This window comes from Coregonus clupeaformis, chromosome 23 (genome assembly GCF_020615455.1).
Source record: "Coregonus clupeaformis isolate EN_2021a chromosome 23, ASM2061545v1, whole genome shotgun sequence".
NCBI classification, from domain to species: Eukaryota; Metazoa; Chordata; class Actinopteri; order Salmoniformes; family Salmonidae; genus Coregonus; species Coregonus clupeaformis.
This window is the reverse complement of record NC_059214.1, coordinates 5977439-5995065: the sequence shown is the minus strand read 5'-3', so window position 1 is coordinate 5995065 and position 17627 is coordinate 5977439. Positions and strand designations below refer to the sequence as shown.

Below are 17627 nucleotides of genomic sequence, written 5' to 3'. Positions count from 1 at the left end.
CACACCATAACAAACTTAGATGGTGCTAGATAAAATCCCCATTTAGAAAATCTCCTCACATCACCATAGGGAAAAGCTCTTACCAATATACATTGTGAAAAGCTGTGTGTTATATATATACTGTGGTTTACTTAGATTGTTTATCAACTTGTTTTATAGCATTTCTATCTACATCAATATGTTTATGTAACAGAAATGTATACATTTTTCTGGGTTCATGCTGTATTTATGTATTCATACACTATATATACAAAAGTATGTGGACACTCCTTCAAATGAGTGGATTTGGCTATTTCAGCCACACCCGTTGCTGACAGGTGTATAAAATCGAGCAAAAAAGCCATGCAACATCGATAGACAAACATTGGCAGTAGAATGGGCTTACGGAAGAGCTCAGTGACTCTCAACGTGGCACCGTCATAGTGTTGTAGAAAATTGTCTTTGTCCTCAGTCGAACACAAAGTACTTTCAGAGTTTTTGTAGAATTAAGATAGACTTTATTGCACAGATAATAGAGCCGAGGTGGTCTGCAGAGCATCTAATTGTCCACCTCTCAGCTCTCAGTTTATATACTCATTTTACATACATTTTAGCTTAATCCCTCCCTCTTTGGTTCCTCCACCACTGTCTCCAGTTTTCACCTCTTGACCGCTACGCCCACTTCCTTATTTTATAACAATGGCGAAATCTGACTTTTCCTTCTTCTATATTCCGTTTCTGGAAACAATAGTGGCGGGACCAAGCCCTGTCATGTAAAAGATAAAGGAGCCATTCCCTGGCTCTGCTCTGTTTATTCTTAAACATATCAATCGATACTTAAACATGGTTTAAACATGGCAGGTCCATTTTCTGAGCCATAATAAATTCTCAACCATATACAGTTCTCATGCATAGTGTATATTTTCCCACACATAGCAGGCCCATTCCCAGGTCCATTTCCTGGCTCCAAGCCTCTTTCTTCTGTCCCACTCAGTCCCAATGCCCGTCATGCTGTAATTAACCATGTTTAACTTATAGTCTGAACTATGTTTAACCCCTGGCTCCGTTCCAGGAATATGCCTAAGGAGGGAGGCAACAGTGGTTTCAGTCACTGATAAGGTAGGACAGCCGTGGATTAGGGAGGAGCAAGGAATTTGACCCGAGGTCAGGTCAGATGAAGAGAGAAGAAACAGCCCTAACAGCCCTATAGTCTACTGAGTCTGAAAATATCCAACTACAGTCCACTGAAAAATTCCCATCAATAGGATGCCACCTTTCCAACAAGTCAGTTCATCAATTAATGCCCTGATAGAGCTGCCCCGGTCAACTGTAAGCGGCTCAGCCACAAAGTGGTAGGCCACACAAGCTCACAGAACGGGACCGCCGAGTGTTGAAGAGCGTCGCACGTAAAAATTGTCTGTACTCTGTTGCAACTCAATACCGAGCTCCAAACTTCCTCTGGAAGCAACGTCAGCATAAGAACTGTTAGTCGGGAGCTTAATAAAATGGGTTTCCATGGCCGAGCAGCCGCACACAAGACTAAGATCACCATGAGGAATGCCAAGCGTCGGCTGGAGTGGTATAAATCTCGCCACCATTGGACTCTGGAGCAGTGGAAACGCATTCTCTGGAGTGATGAATCAAACTTTGGCATCTGACAGTCCGAAGGACGAATCTGGGTTTGGCGGATGCCAGGAGAATGCTACCTGCCCTAATGCATAGTGCCAACTGTAAAGTTCGTTGGAGGAGGAATAATGGTCTGGGGCTGTTGTTCATGGTTCAGGCTCCTTAGTTTCAGTGATGGGAAATCTTAACGCTACAGCATACAATGACATTTTAGACATGACAATGCCCCCGTGCACAAAGCGAGGTCCATACAGAAATGGTTTGTCGAGATCAGAGTGGAAGAACTTGACTGGCCTGCACAGAGCCCTGACCTCAACCCCATCTAACAACTTTGGGATGAATAGGAACGCCGACTGTGAACCAGGCCTAATCGCCCAACATCATTGCTCGACCTCACTAATGCTCTTGTGGCTTCCCAGAAGAGTAGAGGCTGTTATAGCAGCAAAGGGGGAACAGAAACAGAAGAACAGAGCAATAGCAAAACCGAGCAAGACAAACATATCCATAGAGATAGGAGTGGGAGTGAAATTCAGTTGTGAGTGTGTGAATATGCATGTGTGTGTGTGTGTGTGTGTGTGTACTGTACAGTATGTGTGTGCGTTCTGATCCCTTACCTCAGCCAGGTAGAACTCATCATAGTGCCTTTGGTGGTTATCGCCCTTGCAGTAGTTGCTGGCGGCTACGATTACATCCACAGCAACCAAGGTCAGAATAAACATGTGGAAGACGGAGGAGCACATCAGTTGCTGCAGAAACATTGAGACATTGATTTAGCATTGATGTAGAATGAGGACATATTGATATCTATTCCATAACAAACCCCTTCAGATACCCACACCCATATATGAGAGGTCTCTAGGGCTGTTCTAAATGACACCCCATTCTTCACATAGTACACTTCTTTTGACAGGAGTCGTTTCAGGTTGCCTTAAAACACTTTTATCTGGTAAAACAGTATGAGTCCTGCTACAATATATATTTTATATATGTATGGCATCTTGATTTATGGTTGAATTAATCTGCAATGTAAACGCAAACAGTGAAAGCTGTCTGCCAAAGGACATTGTTGTTTCCTTACAAGTATTCAGACCCCTTGACTTTTTCCAAATTTTGTTACGTTACAGCCTTATTCTAAAATTGATTAAATAAAACATTTCCCCACATCAATCTACACACAAAACCCCATATTACAAAGGGAAAACAGGTTTTTAGGAATTGTTGCAAATGTATTAAAATAAAAAAACAGAAATACCTTATTTACGTAAGTATTCAGACCCTTTGCTATGAGACTCAAAATTGAGCTCAGGTGCACCCTGTTTCCATTGATCATCCTTGAGATGTTTCTACAACTTGATTGGAGTCCACCTATGATAAATCCAATTGATTGGACATGATTTGGAAAGGCACACACCTGTCTATATAAGGTCCCACAGTTGACAGTGCATGTCAGAGCAAAAATCAAGCCATGAGGTCGAAGGAATTGTCTGTAGAGCTCCGAGACAGGATTATGTCGAGGCACAGATCTAGGGAAGGGAACCAACACATTTCTGCAGCATTGAAGGTCCCCAAGAACACAGTGGCATCCATCATTCTTAAATGGAAGAAGTTTGGAACCGCCAAGACTCTTCCTTGAGCTGGCCTCCCGGCCAAATTGAGCTATCAGGGGAGAAGGGCCTTGGTCAGGGAGGTGACCAAGAACCTGATGGTCAATCTGACAGAGCTCCAGAGTTCCTCTGTGGGGATGGTAGAACCTTCCAGAAGGACAACCATCTCTGTAGCCTCCACCAATCAGGCCTTTATGGTGGAGTGGCCAGACGGAAGCCACTCCTCAGTAAAAGGCACATGACCGCCCACTTGGAGTTTGCCAAAAGGCACCTAAAGGACTCTCAGACCATGAGAAACAAGATTCTCTGGTCTGATGAAACCAAGATTGAACTCTTTGGCCTGAAAGCCAAGCATCATGTCTGGAGGAAACCTGGCACCATCCATACGGTGAAGCATGGGGGTGGCAGCATCATTCTGTGGGGATGTTTTTCAGCGGCAGGGACTGGGAGACTAGTCAGGATCGAGGGAAAGATGAACGGAGCAAAGTACAGAGATCCTTGATGAAAACCTGCTCTAGAACACTCATGACCTCAGACCGGGACAAAGGTTCATCTTCCAAAAGAACAATGACCCTAACCCACAGCCAAGACAATGCATGAGTGGCTTCAGGACAAGTCTATGAATGTCATTGAGTGGCTCAGCCAGAGCCCGGACTTGAACCCGATCGAACATCTCTGGAGAGACCTTAAAATAGCTGTGCGGCGACGCTCCCCATCCAACCTGACATAGCTTGAGAGGATCTGCAGAGAAGAACGGGAGAAACTCCCCAAATACAGGTGTGCCATGCTTGTAGATTCATACCCAAGAAGACTCTAGGGTGTAATCACTGCCAAAGGTGCTTCAACAAAGTACTGAGTAAAGGGTCTGAATGCATGTAAATGTGATATTTTTTTTATTTAATTAGCAACATTTTCTAAAACACTTTGTTTGCTTTGTCATTATGGGGTATTGTGTGTAGTTTAATGAAAAAAAACATCAACAATTTAATCCATTTTAGAATAAGGCTGAATGCTTTCAGAATGCACTGTACTATCAATAATATAAGATTTTCAAATATACTGTTGTAGAGACTTTGCAAAATACACTGCTCAAAAAAATAAAGGGAACACTAAAATAACACATCCTAGATCTGAATGAATGAAATGATCTCATTAAATACTTTTTTCTTTACATAGTTGAATGTGCTGACAACAAAATCACACAAAAATTATCAATGGAAATCAAATGTATCAACCCATGGAGGTCTGGATTTGGAGTCACCCTCAAAATTAAAGTGGAAAACCACACTACAGGCTGATCCAACTTTGATGTAATGTCCTTAAAACAAGTCAAAATGAGGCTCAGTAGTGTGTGTGGCCTCCACGTGCCTGTATGACCTCCCTACAATGCCTGGGCATGCTCCTGATGAGGTGGCGGATGGTCTCCTGAGGGATCTCCTCCCAGACCTGGACTAAAGCATCCGCCAACTCCTGGACAGTCTGTGGTGCAACGTGGCGTTGGTGGATGGAGCGAGACATGATGTCCCAGATGTGCTCAATTTGATTCAGGTCTGGGGAACGGGCAGGCCAGTCCATAGCATCAATGCCTTCCTCTTGCAGGAACTGCTGACACACTCCAGCCACATGAGGTCTAGCATTGTCTTGCATTAGGAGGAACCCAGGGCCAACCGCACCAGCATATGGTCTCACAAGGGGTCTGAGGATCTCATCTCGGTACCTAATGGCAGTCAGGCTACCTCTGGCGAGCACATGGAGGGCTGTGTGGCCCCCCAAAGAAATGCCACCCCACACCATGACTGACCCACCGCCAAACCGGTCATGCTGGAGGATGTTGCAGGCAGCAGAACGTTCACCACGGCGTCTCCTGACTCTGTCACGTCTGTCACATGTGCTCAGTGTGAACCTGCTTTCATCTGTGAAGAGCACAGGGCGCCAGTGGCGAATTTGCCAATCTTGGTGTTCTCTGGCAAATGCCAAACGTCCTGCACGGTGTTGGGCTGTAAGCACAACCCCCACCTGTGGACGTCGGGCCCTCATACCACCCTCATGGAGTCTGTTTCTGACCGTTTGAGCAGACACATGCACATTTGTGGCCTGCTGGAGGTCATTTTGCAGGGCTCTGGCAGTGCTCCTCCTGCTCCTCCTTACACAAAGGCGGAGGTAGCAGTCCTGCTGCTGGGTTGTTGCCCTCCTACGGCCTCCTCCACGTCTCCTGATGTACTGGCCTGTCTCCTGGTAGTGCCTCCATGCTCTGGACACTACGCTGACAGACACAGCAAACCTTCTTGCCACAGCTCGCATTGATGTGCCATCCTGGATGAGCTGCACTACCTGAGCCACTTGTGTGTGTGGGTTGTAAACTCCGTCTCATGCTACCACTAGAGTGAAAGCACCGCCAGCATTCAAAAGTGACCAAAACATCAGTCAGGAAGCATAGGAACTGAGAAGTAGTCTGTGGTCACCACCTGCAAAACCAGTCCTTTATTGGGGGTGTCTTGCTAATTGCCTATAATTTCCACCTGTTGTCTATTCCATTTGCACAACAGCATGTGAAATGTATTGTCAATCAGTGTTGCTTCCTAAGTGGACAGTTTGATTTCACAGAAGTGTGATTGACTTGGAGTTACATTGTGTTGTTTAAGTGTTCCCTTTATTTTTTTTTAGCAGTGTAGTATGAATCCAAAACATGGTTAAAACTATAATTTTGATAACATGGTCAGTTCTTGCATCTATAGCTCTGTCTATGAATTTGAGAGTGATTACATTTCTCAAGCCCCATCCCTCAGCATTTTACAGAAACAGTGGCGAGAAGGACACTTTGTTATTGTTTCAACTGCTGATTGGCCCTTTAAGCTAGAGTATAATGATATACATGAATGCAAAAACATACCATTAACTTTCACGATAGCCAATACTAGCAAACGGATTAGATCAACCCAAATTATACATTTATTATAATTGTAAAAGCGAAATAAGACTTCCCATCGTTCTGAGGTAATGATTCATGAGAAAACGTGTGTCTGTAAAACCATTAAACAAGACAAATGGTGTGCCTGGCTGGTGGGGATTTAAATATCCTCTCGTCTCAGTTATAGCACGATAGAGAATGAGACAAATTAAGAGAGAAATGGGGGAGAAAGAAAAAGGGATGTGGAGACGGATAGAAGGCGAGATATTCAGAGACATGTTGAGTGGGAGGAGAGCGAGAGGCAGAGCGCGATGGGGAGGGAGGAAGAGAGGCGAGGTGAGGTTGAGCTTGCAGGACACTGGTTCTTATTGGAAATGGCAACAGGCAACCATGGCCGGCAGCTAAGCTGCAGGGGATGAAAAGCAATCAGAAATAATTCAATAGAGAGAGAGAGAGAGAGGGGGAGAGAGAGAGAGGTCTGGGGTCCGCTCACCAACCAATAATTCACAAAATGTGACAAACACCAAATTGAGACTCTGCATGCAGAATTCTGCAAAAATATCCTCAGTGTACAACGATAAACAACAAATAATGCATGCAGAGCAGAATTAGGCAGTTACCCGCTAATTATCAAAATCCAGAAAAGAGCCATTAAATTCTATAACTACTTAAAATGAGGCGATTCCCAAACCTTCCATAACAAAGCCATCACCTACAGAGAGATTAACTTGGAGAAGAGTCCCCTAAATAAGCTGGTCCTGGGGCTCTGTTCACAAACACAAACAGACCTCACAGAGCCCCAGGACAACAACAATAACAACACAATTAGACCCAACCAAATCATGAGAAAACAAAAAGAGAATTACTTAACACATTGGAAAGAATTAACAAAAAAACGGAGCAAACTAAAATGCTATTTGGCCCTAAATAGAGAGTACACAGTGGCAGAATACCTGACCACTGTGACTGAACCAAACTTAAGGAAAACTTTGACTATGTACAGACTAAGTGAGCATAGCCTTGCTATTGAGAAAGGCCGCCATAGGCTGACCTGGCTCTCAAGAGAAGAAACTGAGCTGCACTTCCTAACCTCCTGCCAAATGTATGACCATATTAGAGACACATATTTCCCTCAGATTACAGAGATCCAAAAAGAATTCGTAAACAAACCCAATTTTGATAAACTCCCTGTTGGGTGAAATACCACAGTGTGCCATCACAGCAGCAATATTTGTGACCTGTTGCCACAAGATAAGGGCAACCAGTGAAGAACAAACACCATTGTAAATACAACCCATATTTATGTTTATTTATTTTCCCATTTGTACTTTAACTATTTGCACATTGTTACAACACTGTATATATACATAATATGACATGTGAAATGTCTTTTTATTTTGGAACTTCTGAGTGTAATGTTTACTGTTAATATGTATTGTTTATTTCACTTTTGTTTACTATCTACTTCACTTGCTTTGGCAATGTTAACATATGTTTCCCAAGACAATAAAGCCCTTAAATTGAATTGAAATTAAATTGAATTGAATTGTATTGAGAGATAGCAGAATCAGTATGGCCCAATCCCAAATCAACCCCTAGAACCTACAGTATTTGATACACTGCCGATTTTGCAGGTTTTCCTACTTACAAAGCATGTAGAGGTCTGTAATTTTTATCATAGGTACACTTCAACTGTGAGAGACGGAATCTAAAACAAAAATCCAGAAAATCACATTGTATGATTTTTAAGTAATTCATTTGCATTTTATTGCATGACATAAGTATTTGATAACCTACCAACCAGTAAGAATTCCGGCTCTCACAGACCTGTTCGTTTTTCTTTAAGAAGCCCTCCTGTTCTCCACTCATTACCTGTATTAACTGCACCTGTTTGAACTCTTTACCTGTATAAAAGACACCTGTCCACACACTCAATCAAACAGACTCCAACCTCTCCACAATGGCCAAGACCAGAGAGCTGTGTAAGGACAACAGGGATAAAATTGTAGACCTGCACAAGGCTGGGATGGGTTACAGGACAATAGGCAAGCAGCTTGGTGAGAAGGCAACAACTGTTTGCGCAATTATTAGAAAATGGAAGAAGTTCAAGATGACGGTCAATCACCCTCGGTCTGGGGCTCCATGCAAGATCTCACCTCGTGGGGCATCAATGATCATGAGGAAGGTGAGGGATCAGCCCAGAACTACACAGCAGGACCTGGTCAATGACCTGAAGAGAGCTGGGACCACAGTCTCAAAGAAAACCATTAGTAACACACTACGCTGTCATGGATTAAAATCCTGCAGCGCACGCAAGGTCCCCCTGCTCAAGCCAGCGCATGTCCAGGCCCGTCTGAAGTTTGCCAATGACCATCTGGATGATCCAGAGGAGGAATGGGAGAAGGTCATGTGGTCTGATGAGACAAAAATAGAGGTTTTTGGTCTAAACTCCACTCGCCGTGTTTGGAGGAAGAAGAAGGATGAGTACAACCCCAAGAACACCATCCCAACCGTGAAGCATGGAGGTGGAAACATCATTATTTGGGGATGCTTTTCTGCAAAGGGGACTGGACGACTGCACCTTATTGAGTGGAGGATGGATGGGGCCATGTATCGCGAGATCTTGGCCAACAACATCCTTCCCTCAGTAAGAGCATTGAAGATGGGTCATGGCTGGGTCTTCCAGCATGACAACGACCCGAAACACACAGCCAGGGCAACTAAGGAGTGGCTCCGTAAGAAACATCTCAAGGTCCTGGAGTGGCCTAGCCAGTCTCCAGACCTGAACCCAATAGAACATCTTTGGTGGGAGCTGAAAGTCTGTATTGCCCAGCGACAGCCCCGAAACCTGAAGGATCTGGAGAAGGTCCGTATGGAGGAGTGGGCCAAAATCCCTGCTGCAGTGTGTGCAAACCTGTACAAGACCTACAGGAAACGTATGATCTCTGTAATTGCAAACATAGGTTTCTGTAAACGATCGGAGAGGTTGAGAGTAGAAGTAGTTCAGGAGCAAAAAATAAATAAATAATAATAATAATAATAATAATGATATGTATGTATGTATGTATGTATGTATGTATGTATGTATGTATGTATGTATATGTATATATATATGTATATATATAATAGAATTATTGTAAAATTAACTGTGTCCATAAGGTGTAGATAGTAAGTATAGACCGGAAGTAGAGGCCTGGGAATTGTTGTTCACTAATTTACTCCAAGTAGGGAAAGGATGGTGGGGTTGAAAAGTAATAAAGGGGAGTATATATATAAAAAAATATATATATATAAAAAAAAAAAAAAAAAACATGGGGGATTGGAAGTGATGCAGACAATTACATTGATAGAAGATACAATCTATCTGCAATATTAAGCTGATCCATTCCCCCCAAAAAAAAAAAAAAAAAAAAAAAAAAAAAAAAAAAAAACATAGGTTTCTGTACCAAATATTAAGTTCTGCTTTTCTTATGTATCAAATACTTATGTCATGAAATAAAATGCAAATGAATTACTTAAAAATCATACAATGTGATTTTCTGGATTTTTGTTTTAGATTCCGTCTCTCACAGTTGAAGTGTACCTATGATAAAAATTACAGACCTCTACATGTTTTGTAAGTAGGAAAATCTGCAAAATCGGCAGTGTATCAAATACTTGTTCTCCCCACTGTATCCCCTATGCGCTTGTGGAGATCAGAGAGGGTTTGATTGGTTTAAGCAGTATGATGAAACTTCCACCTAGTCTATCAGATGGCAAGTAAGTGCATAGGGTCTAGGGGTCGATTTGGGATTGGGCCATAGTATTCAGACACTAGAAAGAAGTTAATTTGTATTATTTCCTGCGGGACCAGCTACGGTATTGAATGTCTAAAACAAGCAGCATGGCCAAATTCATGAGCCGAAGTTATATGGGGAGATACAGTCTGGGCTTCAATCAAAACCAAAATTGGCACACACAACAATATGTCCCTGTATCATTACAATAAATGTAGCAAGTATAAGCTACGCCCTAACAAAACATGTGATTTTGATTTCATATTATATTATTCACGCAAGACACGTGTGTTCTTTTCTAATGCAGAAACAATATAATTTGTCTGTGGGGGCATTTTAACCACTGAGCAGGCTGCATTGAATTTGTACAGCTTGTGGGTGGGAGGAATCAGATCCAGTACGGGGGACTGTCTGTAAAAGAAAGATAGAGATTTAGACGGAGAGATAGAAGGAGTCGTCTGGGTGACAGTAAAGATAGAGTGCCTCTTACGGAGCCATGCTGAAAGTAACCACCTCACTGTGGGTATTGGGAGTGCTGCCACACACACACAAAGATACACTTTTATGTAACAGTGACCAATGCAAAGCTAGTCTAAATATCCCTTCCTTTCCCCTTCTTTCTCAGCCCTGTTTCAAGTTTTAAGGGCGCTTTATACTTGGTTTAACGACACGTCTGTAGATAATTAGAATGCGAAAAGTGTCGCTGGTCAAAACAACATTTAAATATCTGTAGACTGTCACTGCGACTGTCGGTTTCCTTGTTGCACAGACATGAAAAAAGTTAATGTCTCTGCGACTGTCGCAACGTATGTTGTTGTGGTTACTGGGCTGCTACAGCAACAATGCCAAATCCATCGGTGACAAGGTAGTGCAGGAGTTCTACAACTGTAAGCTATTTGACCCTATATATAATGATGTTGTTGTGGTAGGTTTATTTAGCTGTAATACTGAATAAAAAGTAGCTAAAGTTAAGACATTGTCAGCAAAGTTCCCTTTTATTTATTTAGTCACTGAGCAAATTTCATGTCTGCTGAAAACAAACTTGAACCTTGTGAAAATTCTGTGCAACTTCCAGAGCGCGTTTACTGTGAACACTGAGGCTATACCCACTTTAAGTTACCATTTCAGACAGTGGTCAAGCAGGCTACTGTGGCTATTTGATCATATTGTAGGCCTACCAGAGTGGCCTACCATCAAAAACAATGGAGAAAATGCGTCCCATAACATTTTAACATGGAAATAGCTGTTCTATCATTCAGCCTACTGTAGCAGTCAATGTGTGGTGTTCAATGTATGCCTACATTCCATGAGACCTTTGAAAAAAACATGCAGGGCTTGACATTAACCTGTTGATCTACTTGTCCTTCAGACAAGGAGGTGACTGAAAATGTTGTTGTGTTCTTTGATGCAAGAAACCACTTTACAAAATAAAATGCATTATTATTATTCCCATACCATTATTACAGAGAATCAGACAAATTATGCTACAGCCTATTGGCTACTTAGCTTATTCAAGGCTGTCTCAAAATACAACACTGCCTCTTCAAGACAAAAAAAAGCTATTTATCCGACTTGCTTTTCAAAGATGTCTAGAAATTTACACATTTTGTGCTCTTGTAGGAAGGAATCACTTCCCATTGCTGACTACAAATCATCTATAACTGGGCTAATAACTCACTAACTGGCAAAGGACATGAACAAATGTGCACAAGTGGCTACATGGAGCTCTCGTTGTGATCTCAAAACAAGCACATCTACTGACGACCGCTCATGCTGTAAACACAGTTCAAAATGGATGGCACAGATCCATATTTGGCAATGGTCTATTTGCATATAGGCCTACTGCAGCTCTGATTGGTTATGCCGCACCAGTCTGTGTAGAGTACGGGCTGAGTCGTGCATGTCAATGCTATAGAATCCTACTTCGATGAGTTCTGCCTACAACAAAATCTCAATGGTCACTTTGACAGAGCTCTAGAGTTCCTCTGTATAAATGGGATAATCTTCCAGAAGGACAACCATCTCTGCAGCACTCCACCAATCAGGCATTTATGGTGGAGAGGCCAGACGGAAGCCACTCCTCAGTAAAAGGCACATGTAAGTCAACTTGGAGTTTGCCAAAAGGCACCTAAAGGTCTCTCAGACCATGAGAAACAAAATGCTCTGGTCTGATGAAACCAAGATTGAACTCTTTGGCCTGAATGCCAAGCGTCACGTCTGGAGGAAACCTGGCACCATTCCTTCGGTGAAGCATGTTGGTGGCAGCATCATGCTGTGGGGATGTTTTTCAGCGGCAGGGACTGGGAGACTAGTCAGGATCAAGGGAAAGATGAACGGAGCAATGTACAGAGAGATCATTGATGAAAACCTGCTCCAGAGCGCTCAGGACCTCAGACTGGGGCGAAGTTTCACCTTCCAACAGGACAATGACCCTCAGCACACAGCCAAGACAACGCAGGAGTGGCTTCGGGACAAGTCACTGAGTGTCCTTGAGTGGCCCAACCAGAGCCCGGACTTGAACCCGATTGAACATCTCTGGAGAGACCTGAAAATAGCTGTGCAGCATCGCTCCCCATCCAACCTGACAGAGCTTGAGAGGACCTGCAGAGAAGAATGGGAGAAACTCCCCAAATACAGGTGTGCTAAGCTTCATACCTAAGAAGACTTGATGCTGTAATCACTGCCAAAGGTGCTTCAACAAAGTACTGAGTAAAGGGTGTGAATACTTATGTAAATGCTATATTTTAGTATTTTATTTTTAATAAATTAGCAACATTTCTAAAAACCAGTTTTTGCTTTGTCATTATGGGGTATTGTGTGTAGATTGATGAGGAAAACAACTAATTTAATCAATTTTAGAATAAGGCTGTAACGTAACAAGATGTGGGAAAAGTCAAGGGGTCTGAATAATTTCCGAAGGCACTGTATGTGGCAGGGCTTGCAGACGATAACGGATTACAAACGGAAACCCAGCCCGTGAGATGTCCAGTGATGCAGAACTCCCAAACGAGCAAAATGCTTTAATACCCCCTTCGAGGAATAAATACAACACAGAGTCTTCTGTGAAAGCCCCAGTTGTTTTCCGGATGACTGTGTGATCTTACTCTCCGTGGCCGATGTGAGAAAAACCTATTTTTTCTCCCTAATTCCGTGATATACAATTGCGATCCAATTACAATCTTGTCTCATCACTGCAACTTCCCAACGGGCTCGGGAGAGGCGGAGGTCGAGTCATGCGTCCTCCGAAACATGACCCGCCAAACCGCGCTTCTTATCACCCGCTTGCTTAACCCGGAAGCCTGCTGCACCAATGTGTCAGAGGAAACACTGTTTAACTGATGACCGAAGTCAGCATGCAGGCACCCGGCCCGACACAAGGAGTCGCTAGAGCGCAATGAGCCAGCTGGCAAGTGTCTTCACACACATTTTCAATCTTTCCTTGTCCCAGTCTGTAATCTCAACATGATTCAAGCTGACCACCATTGTCCCTGTTCCCAAAGTAACCTGCCTAAATGACTATCACCTTGTAACACTCACATCTGTAATTATGAAGTGCTTTGAAAGGCTGGTCATGACACCATAGTCTCCTCCAAGCTCATCACCAAGCTGGGGACTCTGGGACTGAACACCTCCCTCTGCAACTGGATCCTGGACATACTGACGAGCCAGCCCCAGATGGTGAGGGTAGGCAACAACACCTCCATCGCGCTTACCCTCAACACGGGGGGCCCTCAGGGGGGTGTGCTTAGTCCCCTCCTGTACTAACTGTTTACCCACGACTGCGTGGCCACGCACGACTCCAACACTATCATCAAGTTTGCTGACAACAAAACCATGGTAGACCTGCCCACCGATGGGGATGAGACAGCCTACAGGGAGGAGGTCAGAGACTTAGCAGTGTGGTGCCAGGAAACAGCATCTCTGTCAGTAAGACCAAGGAGCTGATCGTGGACTACAGGAGAAAGAGAGGAGAGCATGCCCCCATCCACATCAACATGGCTGTAGTGGAGCGGGTTTAGAGCTTCAAATTCCTTGGCATCCACATCACTAAGGCGCTAAACGGTCCACACACACCCGCACAGTCGTGAAGAGGGCATTACAGCGCCTCTTACCCTTCAGGAGGCTGAAAAGATTTGGCACGGGCCATCAGATTCTCAAAAAGTTCTAAAGCTACACCATTGAGAGCATCTTGACTGGCTGCATTACTGCTTGGTATAGCAAATGCACCACCCTCAAAGCGTTACAGAGGTGCGGACAGCCCAATACATCACGGAGGCCGAGCTCCCTGCCACCCAGGAACTATTTATCAAGCGGTGTCAGAGGAAGGCCTGAAAAATTGCCAAAGGATCCAGCCACCCAAGCCATAGACTGTTCACTCTGCTACTGTCAGGCAAATGGTACCGGAGCATCGGCTCTTGGACCAACAGGCTCCGAGACAGCTTCAACTCCCAAGCCATAAGACTGCTAAATAGCCATTAGACTGCTAAATAGTTAAATACAGTGGCTTTTGTCTTGAGTCAATAAGTATTCTACCCTTTTGTTATGGCAAGCCTAAATTGTTATGGCAAGCCTAAATGGCAAGTAAAAATGTGCTTAACAAGTCACATAATAAGTTGCATGGACTCACTCTGTGTAAAATAATATTGTTTAATATGACTTTTGAATGACTACCTCATCTCTGTACCCCACACATACATTTATCTGTAAGGTCCCTCAGTCAAATCAAATCAAATATTATTTGTCAAATACGCCGAATACAACAGTGAAATGCTTACTTACAAGCCCTTAACCAACAATGCAGTTTTAATAAAAATAAGTGTTCAGTAAAAAATAGATATGTAGCAAGGCTACATACAGGGGGTACCGGTACAGAGTAAATGTGCGGGGGCACAGGTTAGTCGAGGTAACTGAGGTAAAATGCAAATAGTCCGGGTAGCCATTTGATTAGCTGTTCAGGAGTCTTATGGATTGGGGGTAGAAGCTGTTAAGAAGCCTTTTGTACCTAGACTTGGCGCTCCGGTACCACTTGCCATGCGGTAGCAGAGAGAACAGTCTATGACTAGGGTGGCTGGAGTCTTTCACAATTTTTAGGGCCTGGTATAGAGATCCTGGATGGCAGGAAACTTGGCCCCAGTGATGTACTGGGCAGTACGCACTACCATCTGTAGTGCTTTGCGGTCGGAGGCAGATCAGTTGCCATACCAGGCGGTGATGTAACCAGTCAGGATGCTCTCGATGGTGCAGCTGTATAACTTTTTGAGGATCTGAGGACCTATGCCAAATCCTTTCAGTCTCCTGAGGGAGAATAGGCTTTGTCATGCCCTCTTCGTGACTGTCTTGGTGTGTTTGGACCATGATAGTTCGTTGGTGATGTGGACACCAAGGTACTTGAAGCTCTTAACCTGCTTCACTACATTCCTGTCGATGAGAATGGGGGCGTGCTCTGTCCTCTTTTTCCTGTAGTCCACAATCATCTCCTTTGTCTTGATCACGTTGAGGGAGAGGTTGTTATCATGGCACCACACGGCCAGGTCTCTGGCCTCCTCCCTATAGGCTGTCTCATCGTTGTCGGTGATCAGGCCTACCACTGTTGTGTTGTCGTCAAACGTAATGATGGTGTTGGAGTCGTGCCTGGCCATGCAGTCATGGGTGAACAGGGAGTACAGGAGGGGACTGAGCACGCACCCCTGAGGGGCCCCCGTGTTGAGGATCAGCGTGGCAGATGTGTTGTTACCTACCCTTACCACCTGGGGAGAGCACGTCATGGAAGTCCATGGTCCAGTTGCAGAGGGAGCCATGACCAGCCTTTCAAAGCACTTCATGGCTACAGACGTGAGTGCTACCTTAGGGTTCTTTGGCACATGTTGGTATTACAGACTCAGTCAGGGACAGGTTGAAAATGTCAGCGAAGACACTTGCCAGCACATGCTCTGAGTACACGTCCTGGTAAGCCGTCTGTTTACTCAGATCGGCTACAGAGAGCGTGATCACACAGTCATCTGGAAAAGCTGATGCTCTCATGCATGCTTCAGTGTTGCTTGACTCAAAGTGAGCATAGAAGTAATTTAGCTCGTCTGGTAGGCTCGTGTCACTGGCCAGCTCACGACTGTGCTTCCCTTTGTAGTCTGTAATAGTTTGCAAGCCCTGCCACATCCAACGAGCGTCGGAGCCGGTGTAGTACGATTGAATCTTAGTCCTGTATTGATGCTTTGCCTGTTTGATGGTTCATCGGAGGGCATAGCGGGATTTCTTATAAGCGTCCGGGATAGATTCCCACTCCTTGAAAGTGGCAGCTCTACCCTTTAGCTCAGTGCGGATGTTGCCTGTAATCCATGGCTTCTGATTGGGGTACGTATGGTCACTGTGGGGATGACGTCATCAATGCACTTATTGATGAAGCCAGTGACTGATGTGGTGTACTCAATGCCATCGGAAAAATCCCGGAAGATATTCCAGTCTGTGCTAGCAAAACAGTCCTGTAGCTTAGCATCTGCGTCATCTGACCACTTTTTATTGACCGAGTCACTGGTGCTTCCTGCCTGGTTTTTGCTTGAAGCAGCAATCAGGAGGATAGAGTTATGGTCAGGTTTGCCAAATGGAGTGTGAGGGAGAGCTTTGTACGCGTCTCTGTGTGTGGAGTAAAGGTGGTCTAGAGTTTTTTTTTCTCCTCTCGTTGCACATTTAACATGCTGGTAGAAATTAGGTAAAACGGATTTAAGTTTCCCTGCATTAAAGTCCCCGACAACTAGGAGCGCCGCCTCTGGATGAGCGTTTTCCTGTTTGCTTATGGCTTTATACAGCTCATTGAGTGCGGTCTTAGTGCCAGCATCGGTTTGTGGTTGTAAATAGACAGCTACAAAAAATATAGATGCAAACCCCTTTTGGTAAATAGTGTGGTCTACAGCTTATCATGAGATACTCTACCTCAGGCGAGCAAAACCTTGAGACTTCCTTAATATTATATTTTGTGCACCAGCTGTTGTTTACAATATACACAGACCGCCACCCCTTATCTTACCGGAGGCAGCTGTTCTATCTTGCCGATGCAGCGTATTTCCCGCCAGCTGTATGTTATCCATGTCGTCTTTCAGCCACGACTCGGTGAATCATAAGATATTACAGTTTTGAATGTCCCGTTGGTAGGATATCCGTGATCGTAGTTAGTCTATTTTGTTATCCAATTATTGTACGTTGGCTAATAGGACTGATGGTAAAGGCAGATTACCCACTCGCCGTCGGATCCTTACAAGGCACCCCTACCTACGTCCCGATATCTCTGTCTCTTTCTCAAGCGAATGACTGGGTTTTGGGCCTTGTCGGGTGTCTGAAGAAAATTATTTGTGTCCGACTCGTTAAATAAAAAATATTCATCCAGTACGAGGTGAGTAATCACTGTCCTGATATCAAAAAGCTATTTTCGGTCATAAGAGACGGTGGCAGAAAAATGATGTACAAAATAAGTTACAAATAACGCGAAAAAAACACACACAATTGGTTAGGAGCCTGTAAAACGGCAGCCATCTCCTCCGGCGCCATTCTTATGCATTGTTGGGAAAGGGCTCGTAAAGCATTTTACGGTAAAGTCTACTCCTGCTGTATTCGACACATGCGACAAATACAATTTGATTTCATTTTATTGATTTGAAATAATATAAACACAGATTCAACCTCAAAGACCAGGGAGGTTTTTCAATGCCTAACAAAGAAGAGAACCTTTTGGTAAAAAAAGCAGAC

General features: G+C 44.0%; 1 long non-coding RNA gene across 1 annotated transcript in view; it reads right to left on the bottom strand.

The window, feature by feature from the left end:
- Positions 1-2249: 2249 nt before the first annotated feature.
- The window catches only part of LOC121536614, a 79007-nt gene continuing 63629 nt past the window's right edge, over positions 2250-17627 (bottom strand). The window contains exon 6 of the long non-coding RNA XR_005994888.2: positions 2250-2351. This is a non-coding gene — a long non-coding RNA (uncharacterized LOC121536614). The remainder of the gene's footprint in view (positions 2352-17627) is intronic.